Consider the following 25,124-nt stretch of genomic DNA (forward strand, 5'->3'; position numbering starts at 1 on the left):
GGCAAAACAAACCTCACCACTGTGTTGCTGTTCAGTCGCTCAGTCGTGTCTGACTCTTTGTGACCCCATGGACTGCAGCATGCCAGGCTTCCCTGTCCTTCACTATCTCCCAGAGTTGGCTCCATCTCAAGTCCACTGAGTCAGTGATGCCATCCAACCATCTCATCCTCTGTCGCCCCCTTCTCTTGTCTTCAATCTTTTGCAGCACCAGATTGTTTTCCAATGAGTCAGCTCTTCACATCAGGTGGCCAAAGTATTGGATCTTCAGCATCAGTCCTTCCAATGAATATTCAGAATTGATTTCCTTTAGGATGGACTGGTTGAATCTCTCTGAAGTCCAAGGGACTCTCCAGAGTCTCTTCCAGCACTACAGTTTGAAAGCATCAACTCTTCAGCACTCAGCCTTCGTTATGATCCAACTCTCACATCTGCACATGACGACTGGAAAAACCATAGTTTGACTATACAGACCTTTGTTGGCAGAGTGATGTCTCTGCTTTATAATACGCTGTCTGGGTTTGACATAGGTTTGTCAACACTGTGTATTTTCTGTTTTTTAAAAATGCGCCAGAAAAGCATAACTAAACACAGATCCAGGCAGGAAGAGCCAATACCCCCTTTCTGGCTCACTTCCATTGTTCTGCTTTGGGCTGTGGTTGACCTTTCCAATCATCTCATTATCTCCTTGAAGGATGACAGCCTGCAAGGTTTAGCACCATTTATCTGCTGAACGGTGGAGGCTGCCGAGGACTCTACAAGTGGTGTATGTTTTGACCGTGTTCCAAGTTATGCAAGTCATCCCCTCTGGTGGATAACGGCAGGTCCCCGAATCCTTTGTCCCCGGTCCCTTCTACCTCCCTGCTGCCCTCTCCTGTTCACGGGGAGACTCTACCTGGAATGTCCTTTTTCCCCGGTGGCCACTGGTAATTCCCATCTGGGTTTCAGCCCCTGCTTTCTTCTCAATGCCCTCTGCTTTGGGGACAGTAGCCTGGATAGTAAGAGAAGAGCCTTTCCCCCTAGAGTCCGACAGTTTGGGTTTGACCCTGGCACAGCCTCCAAAGAACCTCTAAGGGGCAGGTTGGAGGGCAACCTCTAACCTTGGTGCTCCCATCTCCTTGCTCTTCCATGGGGTACCAGTAGCTACCACCCACCTGGTTGTTGTGGGCGGAAGAGAGGTCATGTGCTCTTTGGTTCTTTCTCTATGAAACTTGCAAATGGTGCCCGTTGTATGGAAAACTACCAAGGGGAATCATCTTTGTCCTGATGCCTTTGGGGCTCTCTCTTCTTGGTGGAGCCCAGACATGGATCAAATCACTCCTGTTCAGACTGGAGAATCATGACCCTGGGGGTCTCCTGAGAGCAGGGAAAATGCAAACGGTTCTGGACCTGACGGTGTGGCTGCCTTTCTGTGTGTGCTTCTGTTTCTGGATTTCCCTTCCTTTGCTGACTGGACACACGGGGGTTTGGGCTTTGTATTCAGTTCCCAGGGGTGGCTGGAACAAGTCGCCATGGATGGGGTGGCTTAAAACACAGATCTGTAATTTTTTCTTTCCCCCACATTGCACAGCATGCAGGATCTTAGTCCCCTGATCAGGGATTGAACCTATGCCCCTGCTGTGGAAGTGCAGAGTTTTAATGACTGGACCACCTGGGAAGTTCTAACAGGCCTGTACTATCTCACTGTTCCAAGCCAGAAGTCCAACATCAGAGTCTTGACGATCCTGGGCGCCCCCCGGAGGCTCTGGGGGAGGAGGCTTCCTTGGCTTGTGGCGGCATCCCTCCAACCTGCTTCTGTCTTCCCTCAGCCTTGGCCTCCGAGTCCGTCTTTTCCTCTTCATAGAAGGACACTAGCCATTGGTTGAGGGCCTACCCTGTGATCTTGTTTTTGAAAATAAGGATATTTTATTTATTTGTGGCTGCACTGGGTCTTCGTTGCTTTGTGAGGGCTTTCTCCAGTTGCTGTGTCCGGGCTTCTCTTTGTGGTGGCTTCTCTTGTTGCAGAGCATGGGCTCTAGATTGCAGGCTCAGTAGTTGTTGCTCGCAAGCTTGAGAGCCTGTGCTCAATAGTTGTGGAGCACAGATTTAGTTGTTCCTCGGCATCTGGGATCTTCCTGGACCAGGGATTGAACTGGTATCCTCTGCATTGGCAGGCAGATTCTTAATCACTGGACCACCAGGGAAGTCCCCTATGATCTCATCTCGCATGCATAAGTCGCTTCAGTCGTGTCCGACTCTGTGACCCCATGGACTGTAGCTCTCCAGGCTCCTCTGTCCATAGGGATTCTCCAGGCAAGAATACTGGAGTGGGTTGCCATTTCCTTCTCCAGGAGATCTTCCCAACCCAGGGATTGAACCCATGTCTCTTATAACCCCTGCAGTGGCAGGCTGTTTTTTTTTTTTTTTTCACCACTGGTGCCACCTGGGAAGAATGATCTTATCTTAACTTTAATTATGTCTGCAAAGACTTTATTTCCAAACAAGGTCACATTCTGAGTTTCCAGGTGGACATGACTTTCTGGAAAGCATGATCCAACCTACTACAGGTGTTAACTGCGGGGTCAGCAAGGAATAAGCACACACTCGTGCCTGGGTGGCCTGGAAGCTCTTTCATCCAGGTCCCCAAACAGACTGACGAGACTGGGGAACTTTCCTCTGCTTTCTTCCCCCAGGGTCCACGGCAGCTCAGAAAGTCCCTGTCCTCCGCTGGCCTTTCCCTGACTCTTCTTGCAGACTCATCTTTCGACATCTTCCTTTTTTTGTCCTGTCATCCCAAGTACCCTACGATGAAACCAAAGCCATGTCTGAGAGCTGTGGCTCCCGAGAGGGTAAACAGTTGTTTTTTTTTTTAAAATGCTTTAGAATGTTTAAAAGCAAAACATTTTGAATTTGAAAACAGCATAGAGATAACCGCAACCTATAAATCAAGGAATTGGTGGGGCTCCAAAAATGCTCAAACCGAAGTCTTTCTGTTCTGCCCCCTTTCAGCTCTGTTGTCTGTTTACATGCCCTCGTGGGCTTTGTGGGGGGTTTCATTCTGCTGGTTTTGTGTACACAGAACAGACCTCCAGGTCTTGGCAGCCCTTAGGGAGCAGGACCTGGCAAGCGATTGTGGCCAAGAATCCCTTCCTTTCAGGAACTCGTGGTGTTTTGTTGACGTGCCGTGGGGGCTTATGCAGCACTGCGGTGCTTAAAGGCTCATCTCTCCGTGCACAGAGATGGGAGCTGCAGGTGAGTGAGTGTCCCATTTGGCTCAGGGTGGGTGCCTCAGGCACAGCCCAAGTTTGGTTCTCCTCCGGCTGCTGGCGACACTGTTGTGGGGCAGAGAAGGGGTGGTGGTCCCCGCTAATTTGTGTCTCTTGCATCTTTGGCGCCGGCGGTCTGCCTCTGGTGTTTCCAGGAGTGGAAAAGACCCCCCAGATTGTTTGGGATCCTGTTTGACATCAATTACTTGGTCAAGCTGTGTCCTAGGGCCCCCTGGGCTGCTGTCTGCCTGGATTTCTCATCTTGGGCTTCTCCCGTCTAGGGCTTGTTTGTTAGGGCCCGTTATCCGGTCATGCATCTCACAGAAGTAAAGATCTTTCTTTGTGTGTGTGATCCAGCTTAACTTATTTAAGAAATTGTTAACTGAAACATGTGCTCTGCGTGCTAAGTCGCTCGGTCGTGTCTGACTCTCTGCGACCCCATGGACTGTAGCTCTCCAGGCTCCTCTGTCCATGGGATTCTCCAGGCAAGAACACTGGAGTGGGTTGCTATTCCCTTCTCCAGGGGATCTTCCTGACCCAGGGATCAAAGCCAAATCTCTTATGTTTCATGCATTGGCAGGCAAGTTCTTTACCACTAGCGCCACCTGGGAAGCTGGTAGTTGAAATATAATAGGTGTACAATATAGTACAATATTACATAAGTTACGGGTGTACAATAGAGTGATTTACATTTTTAAAGGTTATATTTTATAGTTATTATAAATATGGCCTGTATTCCTCATGTTGTACAATATACTTTTGTAGCTTTTTAAAAAATATATTTATTTATTTGGCTGCTCCAGGTCTCAGTTTCGGCATGCAGGATGTAGTTCTCTGACCAGGGACCGAACCCAGGCCCCTGGGTCTCATTCAGGGGACCACCAGGGAAGTCCCACTGTAGCTTATTCTATACAGAACAGCTTGTACCTCCTCCTCCCCTTGGCCTACTCTGCTCCTCACCTGCTTCCCACTCCCCGGCTGGAGCCACTGGTCTGTTCTCAGTGTCTTGACTTCTTTTTCGTTACAGGGATCGTTTTATAGGGCAGCTCTTTGCAGTTTCAGCACAGGTGAAAAACTCAGAAACGACATGAACAGAGGTCTTGCCTGTTGCATTGTCACGAGGGAGCCACTCTAATGCTCTAACTGGAACGTGATTAATATGACGAGGTTCTATTTTTCTCGTTGTTTTTTTTTTTGGTGAGAGAAGGAGTGTGTGAATATGGAGAAAGTCAAGCAGGGGCCTCAGTGCATGTTGCTGGGACATAGAAGGGGGCGGTGGCATCGTGTAACCTGGGCTGAAGGGTTAAACTTTTCACGGGGTCCTTCCAGATGGAGCTTCAGGTGGATTGGAAGGAAACCACAGTGCATCGCAATGCAGGCAGGTAGGGTTTTTCTAATTGGGTGGCGGTGGGTAGTGAACCTGCCCGCCCCTCCACCTCCCCATGACAGAGCAGAGTCTCCGGCACCTTGGCTCTGGGGTTGGGGTGGGTACTGTGACTGTTTGGGTCAACAGAATGTGGTGACAAGTGGTTCAGTTCCTGGTGAGATAGGCTGGGACCCGGGGCTCTTTACTGGAGTGCTTGCACCTGGACAAACGTCTCCTCCAGGAACAGATGCAAAGAAACTATAATGGACTGAAGATAGCTGTATGCAGGCACAGCTGGGGCTAAGTACGAACAATAAGATACAAAAAAGGCCACGGATCGATTGCCATTTCTGCGGTGCTGGGAGCCAAAGCAGGGCACTGCGCTGTGACCCCTGCACACAGCACCAGCCAGGGGGTGGGCAGCGCCCTCAGCCACCTCTCTGGGCCCGACCCCTCCATCTGCTCCTCCCCCCACCCCATTTAAGGAGCCAGCTCACCTCCCTCGGGGAGTGAGCGAGGGAGCCTGTTACTTGTTCTCCATCCCTCTTGCTGGAGCACGAGTCCCAGTTCAGTTCAGCTCAGTCGCTCATTCGTGTCTGACTCTCTGTGACCCCATGGACCGCAGCACGCCAGGCCTCCCTGTCCATCACCAACTCCCAGAGTTTACCCAAACCCATTCCATTGAGTCAGTGATGCCATCCAACCATCTCATCCTCTGTTGTCCCCTTCTCCAGCCTTCAATCTTTCCCAGCATCAGGGTCTTTTCAAATGTCCCAGAGTCGCAGTAAAGCCTTATCCAAATTCCCAGTCTGGTCTGCTGAGCTTGTGCTCAGCCCAATCACTTTTCCACTTCTGTAGACTCAGAGTGAACAGTTGATTCCCTCTCTTTTTGGACTCTGATTATACGATGGCACAGCCACAGCAGAAACCGTTTCTCTGTAGCACATTTACACACAGGTGTGAGGAATTCCGTATCTGTTATCTCACTTAATCCTCGCTCAGTCACCCAGCTGTGTCCGACTCTTCGCGACCCCATGGACTGTAGCCCGCCACGCTCCTCTGGCCGTGGGATTTCCCTGGGCAAGAATACTGGAGTGGGTTGCCATTTCCTCCTCCAGGGGATCTTCTGGACCCAGGGCTTCTTAAGAATTTCTACTAAGTCAAGAATCCGAGAACCCTGCTGGCTAACATAGGCGCTGCCCTCCCCTGAATGGTGGGGGTGTCCTGCCTCTTGGAAGCACCATCCTGTAAGGAGTGGGACACTTGGAGACGCCCATGGAGGATCAAAGCCTGTGTCCGGTGACCATGAACGTCCTTGGGCGCCCAGCGGACAGCTCACCGGATCTGAGACACACCATCCCTGCTCACCCTCCCCGACTCCTGACCTTCAATGTCCTGAGCCAAACCAACAGCTGCGTGAAGCCTTTAAGTCTGGGGTGGCTTCATGTGGAGCGGCGCTTACCTGGGGCGTTTTTGTCAAGATTAAAGTGGTCACCCGGCTGGGCAGGGGAGGAAGCTGGGTGACAGCGGCTCCAGTAAGGAGTGAAAGTGAAAGTTGCTCAGTTGTGTCCGTCTCTTTGTGACCCCATGGACTATATAGTCCACGGAATTTTCCAGGCCAGAATACTGGAGTGGGAAGCCTTTCCCTTCTCCAGGGGATCTTCCCAACCCAGGAATTGAACCAGGGTCTCCGGCATTGCAGGCGGATTCTTTACCAACTGAGCTACGAGGGAAGGAAGTGGTGGATAAAGATTTCAGCTGCTCTCCCAGGTGAAGGTGAAGAGGGGCGTCTGGTGGGGACCAGTGCAGGTACAGATGCCTGCAGGAGGCCCCATCCCCCTGCCTCTGGGTGGCAGCCGGGCAGCTGGAACAGTAAACATAGGGGATCCCCGAGTTCTATCACTTCTCAGATGCCAGCTGAGCTCACATGTGCTCAGCACGTGAGATAGGAGGCTGTGACAGACACCACCCTGGTTCCAAGAAATCCCTGCCTATCCCAGGGGAGAAGGAGCTCCCGCGGGATGAAGATGAGTCCAGACTGGAGGGTCGTGGTGGACGGGGAGTGGGCCCCTCGGGGGTTTGGGCCCCTTGATTAGGCAACTGACCAGTGTCCCCGGACCTGTCACGTCCTGGCCAGCCTGCCTGTCTCCGCCTGCTGCGGGGCTGCTGGATGCCCTGCTTGATGGCCAGTCTGGGGAGAGGCTCAGCCAGACCTGGAGTTAGCGGCGGGACCCCACCGACCCACATCAGCTGCTTTCCTTCATCGTCCGCTGCTGTTGAGCCCCTGCTGGTCTCGGCTCCTTGGCTAAGCTTCTGCTGCCCCCTCCCGGCTGGAGCCTAGTGACCCCATCAACGCATGGGTAGTGATGGGTGGTTGTGTTCCTCTCAACATGAATTTGCTGGATCGTCTCCGAGAGTTTAACATGAAACTGGCAGTATAGCTTTCAGTTCAATATTATCATTGTATTAATAGCTTGCCATGTCATTTAGGACTAAGTGTTATAATCTTTGAGCCTCTGTTTTCTCAGCTAGAAAATGGGACTAATACCACTGATTTCGCAGGGCTATAAGGATTAAGGGCTTCCCAGGTGGCACTGTGGTAAAGAATCCACCTGCCAATGCAGAAGACGAGGGTTTGATCCCTGGGTCAGGAATATCCCCTGGAGGAGGAAATGGCAACCCACTCCAGTATTCTTGCCTGGGAAGTCCCATGGACAGAGGAGTCTGGTGGGCTACAGTCCATGGTGTTGCAAAAGAGTCAGACACGACTTGATGACTAAATGACAACAAAAACAAAAGTGACCTTCAGGAAAGCATTAGCAGTGGGAGATGATGGGTGCCCTGAGTCCCACTGGATCCAACGTTCATTTCTCTTGGTGGTCTGCCAAGTGATGAGTGGGAAAGCACTTGCCTTTCTGTAGGCTATCTATTGACCTTAGATGACTGGATTATAGCCTACTGGTTGTAAACCTCCAGGTCACAGTGATGAACAATGATCAGATAAGTGGACCTCTTTTAAAAATGCAAACTAATGAATTTCACAGAAATCACTCATTAGGGTGTGCTAGGATGTGAGCAGTGCAGTATGCCTTGTCAAAATGTTGGATGAGGTAATTTAGTAGAATGAACCATTCTACCTTAGATGGAGTCACCAGATCGTTCTCTGTTGGGCAAGAGAGAGAGATTTTCAAAATGTAACATAGCTGTGAAAGCAGTAATAGGGGTTTCTATGGCTGCTATTGTCACTTGGATTGCAAACCATGAAGGTACTACTCTTTCTCCTCCATCCATCCAACCACCCATTCCCCAACCCACCCATCTACCTATTCATCCATCCATGCACTCATTCATCCATCCATTCCTCCACCCATCCGTCCATTCATCCACCCATCCTTCCACTTGTCCATTCATCCAAACATCCATCCATCCATCTAACCATCCGTCCACATACTCGTCCATCCATCTACCCATTTATCCACCCATCCATCCACTCATCCATCCATCCAAACATCCATTTGTCCATCCAAACATCCATCCACCCACTCATCCATCCATTCATCCACCCACCCATCCATTCATCTATCCATCCAAACATCCATCCACCCACTCATCCATCCATTCATCCACCCACCCATCCATTCATCTATCCATCCAAACATCTGTCCACCCACTCATTCATCCATCCACTCATCCATCCATCCATTCTTCAACCCACTCATCCATTCATCTGTCCATCCAAACATCTGTCCACCCACTCATTCATCCATCCACCCATCCATCCACTCATTCATCCATCCACCCATCCATCCACTCATCCATCCATCCACCCATCCATCCACTCATCCATCCATCCATTCATCCACCCACTCATCCATTCATCTGTCCATCCAAACATCTGTCCACCCACTCATCCATACTTGTCCATCTATCCAAACATCCATCCATCCACCCACCCACTCATCCATCCATCCTTCCATCCCTGCATCCATTCATCCACCCATCCAAACATCCACCCATCCACTCATCCATCCATCCATTCATCCACCCATCCATCTATTCACCCATTGCCCACTCATCCATCCAACAAAAAAGCATTGAGCACCAACTAAGTGCCAAGTATTATGGAAGGTGCTGGGGACAGATGGGTGAGACAATCCTTGGCTATAAGGAGTTTGTTGTCTGCTGGGGACAACAGACAAGAAGGGTTAATGTGCAGTGCAGTGCTAGTTTACGAGCTTTCAAGATAGAGATTTGGAAGCCTGCTAGGGTCAGGGGAGTCAGGGAAGGATGTCTGAGCTTCCCAGATGGCTCCGGATTCACATGCCAGGAGGAAAAAGCAATGTTTTCAAGGTCTAGGTGGCCTGGGAGGATGTGCTCTGTTGGTGAATGTAGACATTGGATAAAGGGGGCTTGTGGGGTGGAATACTGGCCCATCCTTATGCGCCCAGCAATGAATGTGAATGTGATGCTGCACAACGGTGATTATTGACCTGGGCCCTGAGGACAGGGGCTCATAACCTCTCCTTCTGCTACAACAAGGCAACTCCACGTCTATCTGATTTCAATAGTGAGCTCCTGCTTGAGAGTTCCATCAGAGAAAAGTTTCTGCAGCTTAGTTTGGAAACCACCAGAGTAGATGAGGATGCTCCAGTTATGGGTTTGGCTGGGGAATTGTTCTGGACAATCCCTCTGGGGTAATGTGGAGGGTGGTTCCAGGGGAGTCAGCAGGGGTGGGGGCTCTTCTCTTGGGCAGCTGAAGGGGTGGGAGCATTCCCATGGGTTTCTTTGGGCCTGGGGAGCACTAAGTGGGACGGATGGACAAGGGGCTGGGGGATGCAGATGACACGTCAGTAACACTGCTGGGCGCAGCAGCAAGACTGGGTGGGGGTCAGACTAAGAAAGGTGGGATGAGATAGCATCGGTGTCCTGAGAGCCTTATCTTATGTCCCGCAACCTCTGGGAAAAGACATAACCCAAGTATGTGTGCTTGTGTGTGTATATATGTATATAGGGTTTCTGCAGTGGCTCAGTGGTAAAGAATTGACCTGCAGCGCAGGAGACACAGGAAATGTAGGTTTGATCCCTGGGTCAGGAAGATCCCCTGGAGGAGGGAATGACAACTTACTCCAGTATTCTTGCCTGGAGAATCCCCATGGATAGAGGAGCTTGGTAGGCTACAGTCCATAGCATCACAAAGAGTCGGACACAACTGAGCGACTGAACACACACACATACACACACACACACACACACACACACACACACATATTTACCAATTACCCAAGACATTTGTTAAAATTGTCATGAACATATTTGCAGAGTAAAACTGTTTTAAAAAACAGAGTGGGAGAGAGTGGGAGGGTATGAGAGAGAATGAGAGAAGCCAGTGCTTTGCTATCACACCCAGAAACACAGGAAGATGCTCTCTTATGAATGAGCTATATTAACTCCATTCCTAAAATAGTTTGAGTGCCCTGCATTTTTAGAAAAAGGGAAATAGCCCAGGTCCAAAGGAAAGGTTCCTGCAACACCGTCAGCCGTTCATGGGGTTGTCCTCGTGTGACCACCCATCTGAGACCCCGATATTGAGGACAGCGAGGCCCCCGTGCTATGGGTGACGGCCGCCCGGCTGCCATCACTGGTGACCCACCCCAGGTGTATTTTCACACGCCATCTCTCATGCATGTTGTGGTGTGAGGCGCCTGGGCTGGACTCAGGGCCTTGCTCTGCGCCTCCCTGGAGAGGGTGGGTGGCCAAGCCCTCTGGAGTCAGAGCTTAGATGCTGGATTTGGCCAGAGCCAGCCCCTTGCAAAGTGGAAAACTGAGACCATGGAAAACTCTCTCTTAAGGATGATTCTTGAGCTCAACATTGGACCTTGTCAGATATTGTTGAAGTCCTCTAGTGAAGATACTTAAGGGAATTCCCTGGTGGTCCAGTGGGTAGGACTCTGTGCTTCTGCTGCGGGGAGGGGAGGGGTCATCCCTGGTCAGGGAGCTAAGATCTTGCATGCTATAGGGCCAAAAAAAAAAAAAAACAAACAAACAAACCCAAAAGACAGAGCTGTGGCAAGCAGTTGTGAACTGCTGTGAGTCCCGAGGTGCCTTTCATCTTTTTGTTGCTGTTGTTATGATTTTTTAAAAAAATTTCCATGGGAGGATAATTACCTAACAGTATTGTGATGGTTTTTGTCATACAGCAGCATGAATTGGCCATAGGCATACGTGTGTTCCCTCCCTTCCGAACCAACTCCCCCTCCCCTGTCCATTCCTCCAGGTCATCACAGAACCTGGAATTTGGGTGCCCTGCATCATACATCAAACTCCCACCGATGATCTGTTTTACATATGGTAATATTTCATGGGCTCCAAAATCACTGCAGATGGTGACTGCAGCCATGAAATAAAAAGACACTTATTCCTTGGAAGAAAAGCTATGACCAACCTAGACAGCATATTGAAAAGCAGAGACATTACTTTGCCAACAAAGGTCTGTTTAGTCAAATCTATGGTTTTTCCAGTAGTCAGGTATGGATGTGAGAGTTAGACTATAAAGAAAGCTGAGCACCGAAGAATTGATGTTTTTGAACTGTGGTGTGAGAAGATTCTTGAGAGTCCCTTGGACTGCAAGGAGATCCAACCAGTCCATCCTAAAGGACATCAGTCCTGAATATTCATTGGAAGGACTGATGTTGTAGCTGAAACTCCAATACTTTGGCCACCTGATGCAAACAGCTGACTCATTTGAAAAGACTCTGATGCTAGGAATGATTGAGGGCAGGAGGAGAAGGGGACGACAGAGGATGAGATGGTTGGATGACATCATTGACTCAATGGACATGAGTTTGAGTAAACCCTGGGAGCTGGTGATGAACAGGGAGGCCTGGCGTGCTGCAGTCTGTGGGGTCACAAAGAGTTGGACACGACTGAGTGACTAAACTGAACTGAGCTGAATATTTCATGAGGTGCAGACATCTAGCAGGTATTGGATGGGTCCCACCTGGTTGGGCAGGTGTGGGAAGGAGCAGGGCTGACCTGTTGCTGGGATCTGACTATGGGCAGAGGAAGGGGAGAGGTGGGTGGGAGATAGGAGGGAGAACAGAGGGCGAGACACACACAGAAAGAGAAAGAGAGAGGGCGAGTTAATCTGAAGCCATGATACATTTCTTGAATTATATGGGCAGGAGGTCTGACTTCCTGGGTGATCCTGTGACAGGTTATGGGGCTTCAAAAACGATTCATGATTTTTTGGACACACATATACATAAAGAAGAAACCAAGACCATATCAAATTTTGTTTTTATTGTTCCAGTCAAAAAAAAGGAGGAACACCTCAATATGTAAACAGTTACCCTAACACAGCGAGTTCTTAAAGATATATTTTTTTAACTCTAAAAAAATTTGGCATTGTAGTGATTCCTTAATACATAACTTGTGCTTCCGCGCGTCGCATGCTTTCGCCTTGGTGTCCGTGCGCAGACGTACTTGGAGTTGAGTTACAAAAGGACTGAAAGGTGGTCAGGAGCCAGACCAGTGCTTGCGCCCTACCTGGCTTTTCTTTCCAAAAACTGGTGGAAAGGTTGGCGATATTGATTTCAGAAGCTGATCTAGTTAGCTATCAGGAGGAAAAGTCAGAAGACTTGTAGGATTTTGGAAAAATCCATTTTCTTTCTTTTTTTTTTTTTTTCTGGTTTATCACTAAAGGATCATTGGTTTTGCTCAAGGAAAACTTCATTTTTTGCATTGTATTGTTTAATATCTATAAATCTCTCTTGTAATTACCTCTGTTTCATGATTTTGCTGGACATGTAGATTACTACTAAATGCTATTGGAATTCTACCAATGATTTATTGTTTTCCACAGATTCACTGAATCATTTCAACTTGCTTGACAGTGTGGTCAAGGACATTTTGCTTTTTTTTTTTCCCCAGTAAAAGTCATTCTTTAAAAAAAAAATTCAATCCTAAAGCCTTGAGAGCTTTTTATGCACGATGGTGGGTTTCCTAATAAATGCTACTGTGCAATTCTTTCTGTGGTCTCTGTTCCTTAACCTGGAATCCTAAGTCTTCTACAATTTAGCACCAGTTTTCAAAATGCATATTTAATCAAATCTTATCAAATCTTACAATAAGCTATCTCTCCACATCTGGGCTGACCTGGCTACCATCTCCCAATCTTGCTTTTTGTGTTTGCCTAGCTTTGGACCCTCTCTCATGCTGTCTCCTCAAACTGAAAGGAAAGCCCTCTCTCTTGGATCTCTATATTCCAAATCCCATTTCAGTCTCGAGGAATGTCAGGACGAATTTCCCTTCCTTTCCCAGGAAACCATTCCTGAGGGCTTATATATGGAAGCCAACCTGCTTTCTTTAAATTTCAGAACAGCTGGTATACCCTCTATATTAGGTTGTCTTATTCTGAAAACTAGAGTATGTTAATTTCCCTCTATGCCTCAATATTTTCATTTGTAAAGTGGGAGTCCATACTGCTCACTGGGCTCCTATGTGGCTTATGCACTCAGCACGTGTTGACACATGTTGAGAGCTGGTAGCCGTGAGGTTGGTTGTAGGCTTACTGAAGGCAGAGGAAGTCACCATTTCTTAGAATCTTCAGGGTAACTTGCCTAGGATATCACCCACTGCACTGCAACCATTCATGGCCAATACTCAGTCCAGCACATGTAGATGTAGGACTATTAAGTACGGGGCATCCGCTTCCAGAATATTTTGAGTGGAGATTTTTCTTTATCTAGTCAGTGACTTACATCCCTGAGAATGGAAATACAAGTGTATGCCTGCTCCCAGCATTGGTGAACTTCATGCACCTTGAAAACGAAACATTTTATTTCTCTGTAGGTGAGATTTATAAAAAACTCAAGTTTTAAAGACTTTCTGGGAACAGCATTGAATCTCTTCTTAGAAAACAGCATTTTCTAGGAATAGAAATAGACATGCTGTGCCTGGAACACCAGCGTGCACCCCGGTGACACCCTAGCTTGATGACTTGGTCTCAGGAGTGCCTGGGCTTTGTTTTATGTAAGTAGTTCCTGACAGTTCTGCGTGGTGGTAGAAATGAGAACTTCTGGGTCCATAAAAACATGGATGTCTACAAACACGCAACGCTCAAACCAGATTAAGACTTCTCAATTTCACAGATTCAGATTAAAAAAACTATTAAAGTTTAGGCACTGCTGAGGACTTTTGATCTGTTGAACTTTGCAGAATAATTTTCTGTCTTATGAAATGGCTCACAGAACCACCTCACATTTTACAGGGCTATAGTAATGTTTTTGGCCTTATTATTGTGCTATTTTATCAGAAAAGGCAAATGTCATGAATTATCTTTCAAATAAGAGAGGAAGAGGGTGATATGGTTGAGATAAAGCAGTTGAATGAAAACGTTATTATGGTTTAAGCTTTTTGCCTCCTTACTTATGTTTTGTGTTGTTTAGTATCAATTATTATTACTATTTTTTTTTTTTTTTGGCTAGCCTGGGGTCCTGGATGCATGCTTCAGGGAAGGTAGAGCTGTATTCAGATTAAAAGTAAGTTGTCAATAACCTGCTGAGGCTGATCAAACTGTTCATGGATGAACCTACAAGGTGTAGGCATGCACTTATTTTATATTAAAGACACTATATTTCCTTGGGGCATTTTTTTTTTAAACTGTAGAGGAGAGTATAGTGCTTATTTAGTAATACCTCATTTGTCTAGAAGGCACCCAACTCACACTTACAGCTTGTCTATTTGCTACAGGTAGTAAAAGAGAGAAGAATGTAGTTGGTGAGGGTGTGCTGGTGACAAGCCCATGGATGGTAATGAAATTTCACTGCTGCCTGCAAAGGAATCAGTGAAACTCTTAAAAGCATCTAAGACTTAAATCTAAATCATCTTGGGCTTAGTTAGTGTAAGGATGGAGTACACCAGATCTGATGGTGATGTAGACCAGAACTGAGTCACAGAAGCGAAAGTGTGGGATTCAAAGGCTTGCTGAAAAAGATGAAAGTAAGAGCAGACACATTTTCTCCTCAATCTTAACTGAAACACTCACCAAGATAAACCACATTCTGGGCCATTACACACACTTTAACAAACTTAACAAAGAGTAGAAATCATGTAATGTCTGTTTTAGACCACAATAAAATTAAACTAGAAATCAATAACAGGAAGATAGGTGGAAAATCTCAACGTACTTGGAAATGCAAAAACATAATCTAAATAACTTATGGGTTAAATAGAAATCTAAAAAGAGTTAAAACATATTTTGGACTAAATGAAAATGGAATTACAACTTATCAAAATTTGTGTGATGCCTTGAAAGAAGAGCTTAGAGTGATTGAGAAGGAAGAAATAAATTTCTCTTTTCAGAAGACATAGTTTTCTATGTAGAAAATCTGAAATAATCAACCAAAAAATTTTTTTGCAACTAATACGCCATTATAGCAAGGTTGCAGGATATAGGGTTAATATACAAAACCTATATGCCAGCAATGAACAAGTGGAATTTGAAATAAAAAGCACACCATCGTTTACACGAACACTCTCCCAAATAAAACACTTAGGTTTAAATCTAAAAAAATACACATGAGGAAAACTACAAAACTCTGATGAAAGATATAAAAATGAACTAAATAAATGGAGAGATAGTGCATGTCCATGAATAGGAAGAGTCAATATTGTCAAGATGTCAGTTCTCCCTTAAGTGAACGACAGATTCAATGCAATTCCAGTCAAAATCCCAGCAAGTTGTTTTGTGGAAATTGACAGACGGATTCTAGGGTTTGTACAGAGAAACAAAAGATCCAGAGTAGCCAAACTAATATTAAAGGAGAAAACCACAGTTGGAGGACTGACACTACCCCGTCTCAAGGCTTATTATAAAGCTACAGTAACTAAGACAGTGTGGTACTGGTGAAAGAACAGACAAATAAATCAGTGGAACAGACTAGAGAGCCCAGAAATAGACCCACATAAACACAGTCAACTCATCTTTGACAAAGGAGTGAAGGCAATACAGTGACACGGAGACATTATTTCAATAAATGGTGCTGGAATAAAACTGTACATTCATGTTTCAAAAAAAAATGCGTCCAAACACAGGCCTTACATGTTTCACAAAATTAACTCAAAATAGATCATAGATTTAGGTATAAAATGCAAAACTATATAACTTCTACAAGAGAACATATGAGAAAACTTAGATGACCTCGGGTATGGCAATGACTTTTAAAATAAAACACCAGAGGCAAAAAAAAAAAAACAAAAAAAAAAACACCAGAGGCATATTTCATGAAGGAAAAATTGATAAGCTGGTCTTCATTAAAATTAAAAATTTCTGCTCTGCAAAAACACTGTCAACAGAATAAGAAGACAAATCACAGACTGGGAGAAAATATTTGCAAAAGACTCATTTGATAAAGCACTATTATCCAAAATATACGAAGAGCTCTTAAAACTCAACAATAAGAAAGTAATCTGATTAAAAAATGGGCAAAGAGATAAAACACACACATTTATGGTCTACTAATCTATGACAAAGAGGCAAGAATATACAAGGGCAAAAAGAGTTTCTTCAATAAGAGGTGCTGGGAAAACTGGACACCTACATGTAAAAGAATAAAATTAGAACACTCTCTAACACCATACACAAAAATAAACTCAAAATGGATTAAAAACCAAAACGTGAGTCTGGATACTTTAAAACTCTTAGAGGAAAACATAGGCAGAATACTCTTTGAGATAAACTGAAGCAAGATCTTTTGATCCACCTCCTAGAGCAATAGAAATAAAAACAAAAATAAACAAATGGGACCTAATTAAACTGAAAAGCTTTTGCATACCAAAGGAAACCATAAGCAAAGTGAAAAGACAACCCACAGAATGGGAGAAAATATTTGCAAATGAAGCGATTGACAAGGGATTAATCTCCAAAATATACAAATGGCTCATCTGGCTCAATAACAAAAAATCAAACAACTCGATAAAAATAAGCAGAAAACCTAAATAGACATTTCCCCAAAGAAGGCATGCATGTGGTCAAAAAGCACATGTAAAAATGCTCAACGTCGCTAATTGTCAGAGACATGCAAATCAACACAATACTGGTCAGAATGGCCATCATCAAAAAATCTACAAACAGTAAATGCTGGAGATGATGTGGAGAAAAGGGACCCCTTTCGCACTCTTGGTAGAAATGTAAATTGATATCACCCCTATGGAGAACAGTATGGAGGTTCCTTAAAAAACTAAAAATAGAGTTGCCGTATGATCCAGTGATCCTACTCTTGGGCATACAACCAGAGAAAACTGTAATTTGAAAAGATACACTCACCTCAGTGTTCATTAGAACACTATTTACAACAGCCAAGACATGGAAGCTGCTTAAATGTCCACTGACAGAGGAATGGATAAAGAAGATGTGGTCCATATATACAATGGAAAATATCTCAGCCTTGAAAAGAATGAAATAATGCCATTTTCAGCAACATGGATGAGCCTAGAGACTGGTACCCTGATGAAGTAAGTCAGAGAAAAACAAATATCATATAATAATGCTTGTATATGTGGAATCTAAAAGAATGGTACAGATGAACTTACTTACAAAACAGAAATAGAGCAAAAAAACAACCTTATGGTTACCAAGGGAGGGGGGAGAAATGGATAAATTGGGAGATTGAAATGGGCATATACACATTACTGTGTTCAAAACAGTGGCTCAGTCAGCAACGTCAGTTCTCCTCACTCAGGCAGTCATGAGACTGCTTGCAATACAGGAGACCTGGGTTCGATTCCTGGGTCAGGAAGATCCCCTGGAGAAGGAAGTGGCAACTCACTCTAGTATTCTTGCCTAGGAAATTCCATGGACGGAGGAGCCTGGCAGACCATAGTGCTTGGGGTTGCAGAGAGTCAAATATGACTGAGCGACTAAACCACCATCAGCATGTACAAAATAGATTACTGAGGACCTACCGGATAGCACGGAGAACTGTGCTCGGTGCTCTGTAATGAGCTACACGGGGAAGGATCTGAAACAGAGTGGTATATGTACATGCATGATTGATTCACTTTGCCATACGACAGAACCTAACACAACATTGTAAGTCAACCGTATTCCAATAAAAATGTTTAAAAAGCGGGCAATTACCTGAACAGACACCTCATCAAAGAAGAAATACAGTGGCAAATAAGCATACAAAAAGATGCTCCGTATCATATATCATCAGGGAAACGCAAATGAAAACAGTGAGACATCAGTGCATCCCTATTAAAATGGCCAACATCCAAAAACACTGAAAACTCCAAATGTTGGCAAGAATGTGGAACAAGAGGATTTATCGTTCGTGGTTGGTGGGAATGCAAAGTGGTCCAGCTACTTTCGAAGACAGCTTGGCAGTTTCTTCCAAAACTAAACATAGCTTTATCTTATGATCCAGCATTCATGTTCCTTGGTATTTAACCAAATGTGGGGAAAAAAACCCCCGATGTCTACATAAAAAACCTGCACACAGATATTTATAGCAGCTTTATTCATCATTGTCAAAACTTGGAAGCCACGAAGACGTCCTTCGGGATGTAAATAGGTAAATAAACTGTAATATATCAGGACAATGTAGGACTATTCAGCCCTAAAAAGAAATGAGCTACCAAGCCATGAAAAGATGTGGAGGAACTTAAAATGTGTATTGCTAAATGAAAGAAGCTAATCTGTAAAGGCTATGTACTGTATGATTCCAACTCTATGTTGTTGTGGAAAAGGCAAAATTGAGGAGACAATAAAAAGACTAGTGGTTACCAAGGTTTAGAAGGAAGGAGAGATTAAAAGGCAGAACACAGAAGGTTTTTAGGGCAGTGGAACTATTCTGTATGATGCTACCATGGTGGATACAGTTCATTATATGCTACACATTTCTGAAAACTCAAGAGTGTTCAACACCAAGAGTGTACAATGCCAAGAGTGAACCTTAATGTAAACTACTGGACTTTTGTCATGATGATAAATCAGTATAGGCTCATCAATTGTAACAAATGTAACCACTCTGCTGGGAGATGTTGATAATGGGGGAGGTTGTACACTGTGGGGACGGGGATATATGGGAAGTCTCTATTTTTTCGCTTAGTTTTGCTGTGGACCTAAAGCTACTCTAAGTAAGACAATAAAGTTTATTGATTTGAAAAAAAATGAGAAAACAGTTTCAGAGCAGTTCATTGATTTAGTCAAGACCATCTGGCCTTTCTAGGGATGGAACCAGGGCCAGAATCCTACTCTTCCTCGGACTGAATCCAGGTTTCCTATGTACTAGTGAAATAAAAGGCTGCTTCCTGACCCACTGCCTGTGAGTTCAGGGCAATGTATGGTATATTTAAGAAAGAATACCACAGTGGTGGTGAGAGGGGCAGGGGAGAAGTGGTTGTTATTCTGATGGCTTTGCATTTCTGGAAATTCACTTATGTGGACCAGCTCATAACTGATTGGGAAGGATGTGTGTGTGTGTGCGTGTGTGTGTGTGTTTAAATGCATGCATATTTGTGCAAATGTATGTATGTATGCAGGGAAGGGGTTGTTGCATTTGTCAACTGATGTGTTAGTTATGAAAGACTGAAAACTCCCACCGCATTGTGTAATGTTTAGCACAGTCTTTTTTTCTTCTAGAAAAGGAAAAAAAAAAAAAATCACATGAAGATACAGACAGAGAGGAACCACAGGAGAAGAGGCCGCACATCTTGCTGGTGCCTGTTGTAATCGTGTTAGAAAGTAAGATGGAAGTCAAACTGCTCAGGTTGTGATAAATTCTCTTTTCTCCTAGCACCCCATTTGAACGTGGCCAGATGACCAAGTGAAGTACAGACTCTGGGATCTGGTCTGTCTGACTTGCAGAGGGTGGGCATGACTTAGAGATTTGAACATTAAGACCCTCCCTCTGAAAGCATATCCTCATCTTGAGCATCACTGCCTCCAGAGTTTCCCTGAGGTCGGTGTCCAGTGAGATTGCTACAGAGATGTTTCTGGTTAGCATAGTTTACTCCAGTCGGATTCACCGAGCCTGACTGAACTGAACTCTGAAATCTTCAGAGCTAAATTCCACTTCACCTTTCATGCCAACATAGAGGAGTTCTGGAGAAGATTCTTGAGAGTCCTTTGGACTGCAAGGAGATCCAACCAGTACATCCTAAAGGAGAACAGTCCTGAATATTCATTGGAAGGGCTGATGCTGAGGCTGAAACTCCAACACTTTGGCCACCTGATACAAAGAGCTGACTCATTGGAAAAAACCCTGATGCTGGGAAAGATTGAAGGCGGGAGGAGAAGCGGACAGCAGAGGATAAGATGGTTTGATGGCATCACCAACTCAATGGACTTGAGTTTGGGTAGACTACAGGAGCTCGTGATGGACAGGGAGGCCTGGCATGCTGTGGTCCATGGGGTCCTAAAGAGTCAGGCACAACTGAGCAACTGAACTGAACTGAAAGGAGTTTTTCTCAGGTTTAAAGCCACATGGAAAATGGCAAGTTCAAGGAGAAACTATGTTGAGAAAACTTTGCATCCTGGGGGCAAAAACAAACACTTCCAATTGGAAATTAGGTTTTCTAAAAAAAATTATAAGTAAAATTTAAAAATCCCATTTGTTTGTCCTTGAGTTTATCATTGAAGCACTATTTGACTATTTGTTTTGGACCAAACTTTATCTTTTATGTAGAGATTAATAAGATGGTGGCTCTTTGGACATATATCAGAAAATGTGAATTTAGTTTTGGTTTTGGAATCTTTTTAAAGGCAAATGTGATTTGAATGTGAGAGTGTGTGCATGGGGATGATGGCTTGAAGAATAGGTTTTTAAGGAGCTGTTTGGCCTCCTAAGTGTGTGCCATCCTAGGAATGTGAGATAGGAATACCTCACACGTGGCATGCTGAATAAATACCCATTTGCCTGGGCACTGCCTCTTGTATCCTCGGTTTCCCCAAGGCTATCTACAGGTGGAACACTCCTGGGGAGCCTCAGCTCTCTGGGGCCTCTGCCCCAGGCACCACATAGGGGCTAGGTTTTTCCCCAGGGCACAGTCTGTGCAGATTGTGGTAGAGGAAAGACCACTTTTCACAGGCAGGTATCCGAGTCACCATTTCAGAAACCTGCATGTGTGTGAGAGTTCACTGTTGTCCCTGCGTGGCTCTCATTTTAGATGAAGAATCATCGGGCTGAATAAAGATATTTGTAACGATATTTGGCAAGCTGGCTAGCCTAGTCACAAGGACAAGAAAATTGCCTTGGAAAAGTGCAGCTTTCTCTTTTTCACTGATGTTCCATTCAGTTATGGGCTGATGTCAAAATGCCCAACCATCACACATGGGCCCTCAATGTCTCACATCTATGGGGTAGGAGCAAAATATTCTACGTTTTGGTCTCAGGTAATCCGACCATGAATATATTACATGTTCAATTAAAACTGGTGGTAGACAATGAAGTAAGAGATAGGATTAACCCCAGTAATAGGCTCCCCACGTGACACTAGTGGTAAAGAACTCCTGCCAAAGCAGGAGATGTAAGTAAGGGACGTGGGTTCAATCCCTGGCTCAGGAAGATCCCCTGGAGGAGGGCATGACAACCCACTCCAGTATTCTTGCCTGGAGAACCCCAGGGACAGTGGAGCCTGGTGGGCTACAGTCTATGGGGTCACAAAGAGTCGGACACGACTGGAGAGACTTAGCACGCACACAATAGGTTCTCAGTTGCTGCTCAAGAATGGAATGAACACTCAGAGGAAGGTGCCAGGAAAGTTGGCTTTTGGAAGTTGCTGAGGAAGGAAATTCAGAAAAAGGAGCTGGGGAGAGTGCTTGGATGACCATTTGCAGTGATGTGAAAGCTCTGTGGGCGCCTGGGGACAGCTTAAGTTGGGTCTCCAAGTGTGGCAATCCAGAGGTGTTCCTTGCAAATAAAAAGAAGATCCTCGACTTTGCTGTCACATTTGGTGGCTCTTCCAGAGGAAGAGAATGAGATACAAAACTTTTTGACCTGGCTGGCATTTTTTTTTTTTTTTTTGGTTGTGGGGTGGATTTGAACACATCAAGACTCCTCACTTAAAAAGAGGGGACAAGGTCAAGATCATCTTGGGAGATGGCTGAAACTGCTGGATGAGCCAATCAAGTATGTACTCAGGGCACTGGGATACCAAAACGTGACAATTTCTAGAGGCTGAACAATTAGGTAAAAAGGAAAATAAAGCAGTGAGGTAATCACCACGGGAAATGAGAACTCTCTGGGACTTTACACTTTCTTTTTTTTTTTTTTTTTTTAGTGGAGTGCAGTTTATTACACCGGCGGGCCCAAGGCAGAGTCTCCTCTTAGCCAAGGACCTACACTTTCTTATTTATGTGTTAGTACTGCTTAATTTTGAGTTACATATGTTAGGGGCTTCCCGTGCACGGGGGACTCAAAAGGTCTTATTTCAGTTCTTCTAGGGAGGGTTATCATCTCTGAGCCACGTGGGTGCTCTGTGGGGTCAAGAGTGCTGGCCAAGTCAAGCTCAAAAGATGCAGTGTTCCCAGCGGACGCTTCTGGGGGAGTTGTCATCAGTTAGATGGGGAGAAACCAGGGTTGGAGGGGAGGACTCACCCAGAGGTGGTGGATATGACCAAGGCTTCTGCACCACCCAAGGCTGAGCCAAGGGGCAAGGGAAGGTGTGGCTCATGTGCGTTCCCCCAACTCAGCCACGCTGAGAGATGATGTCGGAAGGGTACTTGCTATGAGGGAATCTGTGAACAGTATTCCTTCTCCTTCTCTAAGCAGGCTGGTTAAAGACCCAGAGGTTCCAATCTCACAGCTCTTGTGAACCCAGCTCTCTGCACTCCAGCTGATTCGGTTCTGCTAGCTGTGTTTAGCCGAGATAGACCCAGCATTGAAATACCTCATAAGGCATTCAGTTTGGACTGGGGAAATGGCAACCCACTCCAGTATTCTTGCCTGGAGAATCCCATGGATGGAGGAGCCTGGTAGGCTACAGTCCATGGGGTCACAAAGAGTCGGACATGACTGAGCGACTTCACTTCACTTTAGTAACGCAAGGTTCCATCTTAGGCTCCTGGGATGTCTTGTTCCTTTGGATGGATATTTTATGATTTCAATTAGAACTTTAGATATGATGATGCATTAGGTGCTTATTTTACTAGGGCCTGTTGGTAGCAGGTATTTACACTGCCTGAGAGAAATAGCCCTTCATATTCTTATAAAGATTGGCTGGTTGATATCACAGCATTCATGATCGGTGTTAATACAGGGGGTGCGTAACCTTAATCTTGAAATGGTCAATTACACTTTGTGAGCAGAAACATTTAGTTCTCTGAAATCAAGCTTTGTTGCCTATGTGGTCACAATTCTCTAACTGACCACAGAGCACGTTAAAATGGACGTCCAGGGGTGTGGTGTCTAAGAATAACTTTTAAATACCATTTTCATTGGTGATAAATCTCAGTTACTTAGTCGTGTTGCTATTTCAATGAGTTATTCTTGTGAGTGTTAAAGTATTTTGTCACCCTTTCCTCACCGCTCTTCTGTTTGAATTAGGTGGTTGCCTGAAGCTTTCTTTCACCAAGGTAATGGGGCCAAGTAAAAGTTTGACTCCTTTTAACACTTACTTAAGTTTTATGGTGCTGAACTTTGAGATATTTTCCCTCCCCCTTAGTTATTATGCCATTCCATGCAGCTGCAAGATTGCAAGCTTCTTGTATGATTGCAGATACCATCAGCTAGTTTCAAACACAGGACCAAATCCATCTCAGTTTCCATCATTTATCTGTCAGCAATACAATATCACAATAATTTATTACAAAAATTTTTCTTTCCCACCTAACTTCCAGGAAAGCACTTGTAAGAGAACTCGATGTATTTTTCAGTAGAACTAAATGGGTGAAAAACCTGGCTGACCTACGTCTGGCTTTGGAAATGCTTCCTTAGAAAACAAGTGAGTTTAGTCTGGTGATACTAAAGAGTGTCATTTAATATTGATTTATCTCAAAACCCCAATGTCTGAATTTCTTCGATCCAATATTTCTGTAGTTACCAATCTTCATCTTGTACTTCAGATTCAGAAAGCAGCAAACAACGCACCAATTCTTTTACTACGCCTCTGTTTCTTCCTGAGCATTTTTTCAAAGGACCTGTTTGTCTTTATTTGCATGTTAACCTTTTAGCTGAGTAGCCAGAGGGAGCCAGAACATGTACAACTAAACAGGAGTGGTGGCTTAGGCTTCTTATCATTGATCAACTGTGGGCTAGAAGAGCCTGGCAAGGAAAGATGGAGAGACAGCTCAATAGTCTCGTTAGCTCTGTTCCAAGAAGGCATGAGAGGGAAGGCAGGTAGGAGGGGAATTTGTTTGGACATGTGGCAACCACTGCAAGTCCAGGCCATCCCACGCCACAGAGACTTGGGACCCAACCGACTCCATATTTAAATTCCTGTGCATGTCAGCGAAGCAATAGCTCAGTGAAGGAATAGCTGGGAATTCCAATTAAGAAAAAAATCATTCATCATTTTTAATTTTTAATATAGTAGTTTTACCATATCACTTTCTGAAGTTGCTATTAAATCTTGCCTCACTATTTATTCTACTTACCACCCTTGGGGAAATGGTTATAATAAGAAAACAGTTTTTCTTTGAGATTCAGCTCAAAGAAACATACAACTGTGAAGCAGTTGTCTCTCTTACTAAAAAATAAGTTATTTTTCCTCAAATAAACCTATGCACAATACTGGAAATAGATTTATACTGTAAAAGATCATCATTATTCTAAGTTGCCCAGGAATCTTTTAATAGTACAGTACAATATGCAGTAGTATTTAATGGTACTAATAGTATTTAATAGTACAGTGCTGGGGTTGGCAAACTTCTCCTGTAAAGGGTCAGATAGTAGATGCTTTAGTCTTCTGGCTATGGGACCTCTAGCTAATTAACTTAAGTCTGCTGTGTATTGTGAAAGTGTTCATAGCAACACATAAGCAAATGGGTGTGCATGTGTTCCTATAAAACTTTATTTATGGACACAGGAATATGAATTGGATGTCATTTTTACATGTCACTAAATAACCTTCTCTCTCTTTTATTTTGCACATGGATTTGAGACCAGGATCTGTAATTAACTGGACTTGTGGCCTTGAGGATGCTACTCAGCTTGTCCAAACCCTAGTTTTCCATCTGTAAAGTGTAAATTATAATATTCAAGCTCTCCGGTAGATTAGAATTAAATGAGATAATTCATGAAAGTGCTCTGAATGCTCCAAAACACCACACAATGTAGGGTGTGCTACTGTTTTGCTGTTATTGTTCATACTGTGTTTTGCCAAAATGAAACAGTAGCCTGACCAAGTTCTGACTTCCAGATGACGCCACATCCAGAAGCTCTCTATGACGTTAAGGGCAGAAATACTTGGGGGAGGTGCGTTTACTCAATTTTGAATTAAAGGATGACATTTGCATAAATACAGGTTGGCCATAAAATCTAGAAACAAGATATTATTAGTTTACTCTATTGTAA

The 25,124-nt window shown here is 44.7% G+C and overlaps 1 long non-coding RNA gene across 1 annotated transcript; it reads left to right on the plus strand.

The window, feature by feature from the left end:
- The first annotated feature begins 401 nt into the window (after positions 1-401).
- On the plus strand, positions 402-22,271 carry LOC122445482. Its single transcript, XR_006270541.1, has 3 exons — positions 402-531; positions 8,780-8,782; positions 22,257-22,271. It is a non-coding gene; the product is annotated as an uncharacterized LOC122445482 (long non-coding RNA).
- The last annotated feature ends 2,853 nt before the right edge of the window (positions 22,272-25,124 follow it).

This window comes from Cervus canadensis, chromosome 7 (genome assembly GCF_019320065.1).
Source record: "Cervus canadensis isolate Bull #8, Minnesota chromosome 7, ASM1932006v1, whole genome shotgun sequence".
NCBI lineage: Eukaryota > Metazoa > Chordata > Mammalia > Artiodactyla > Cervidae > Cervus > Cervus canadensis.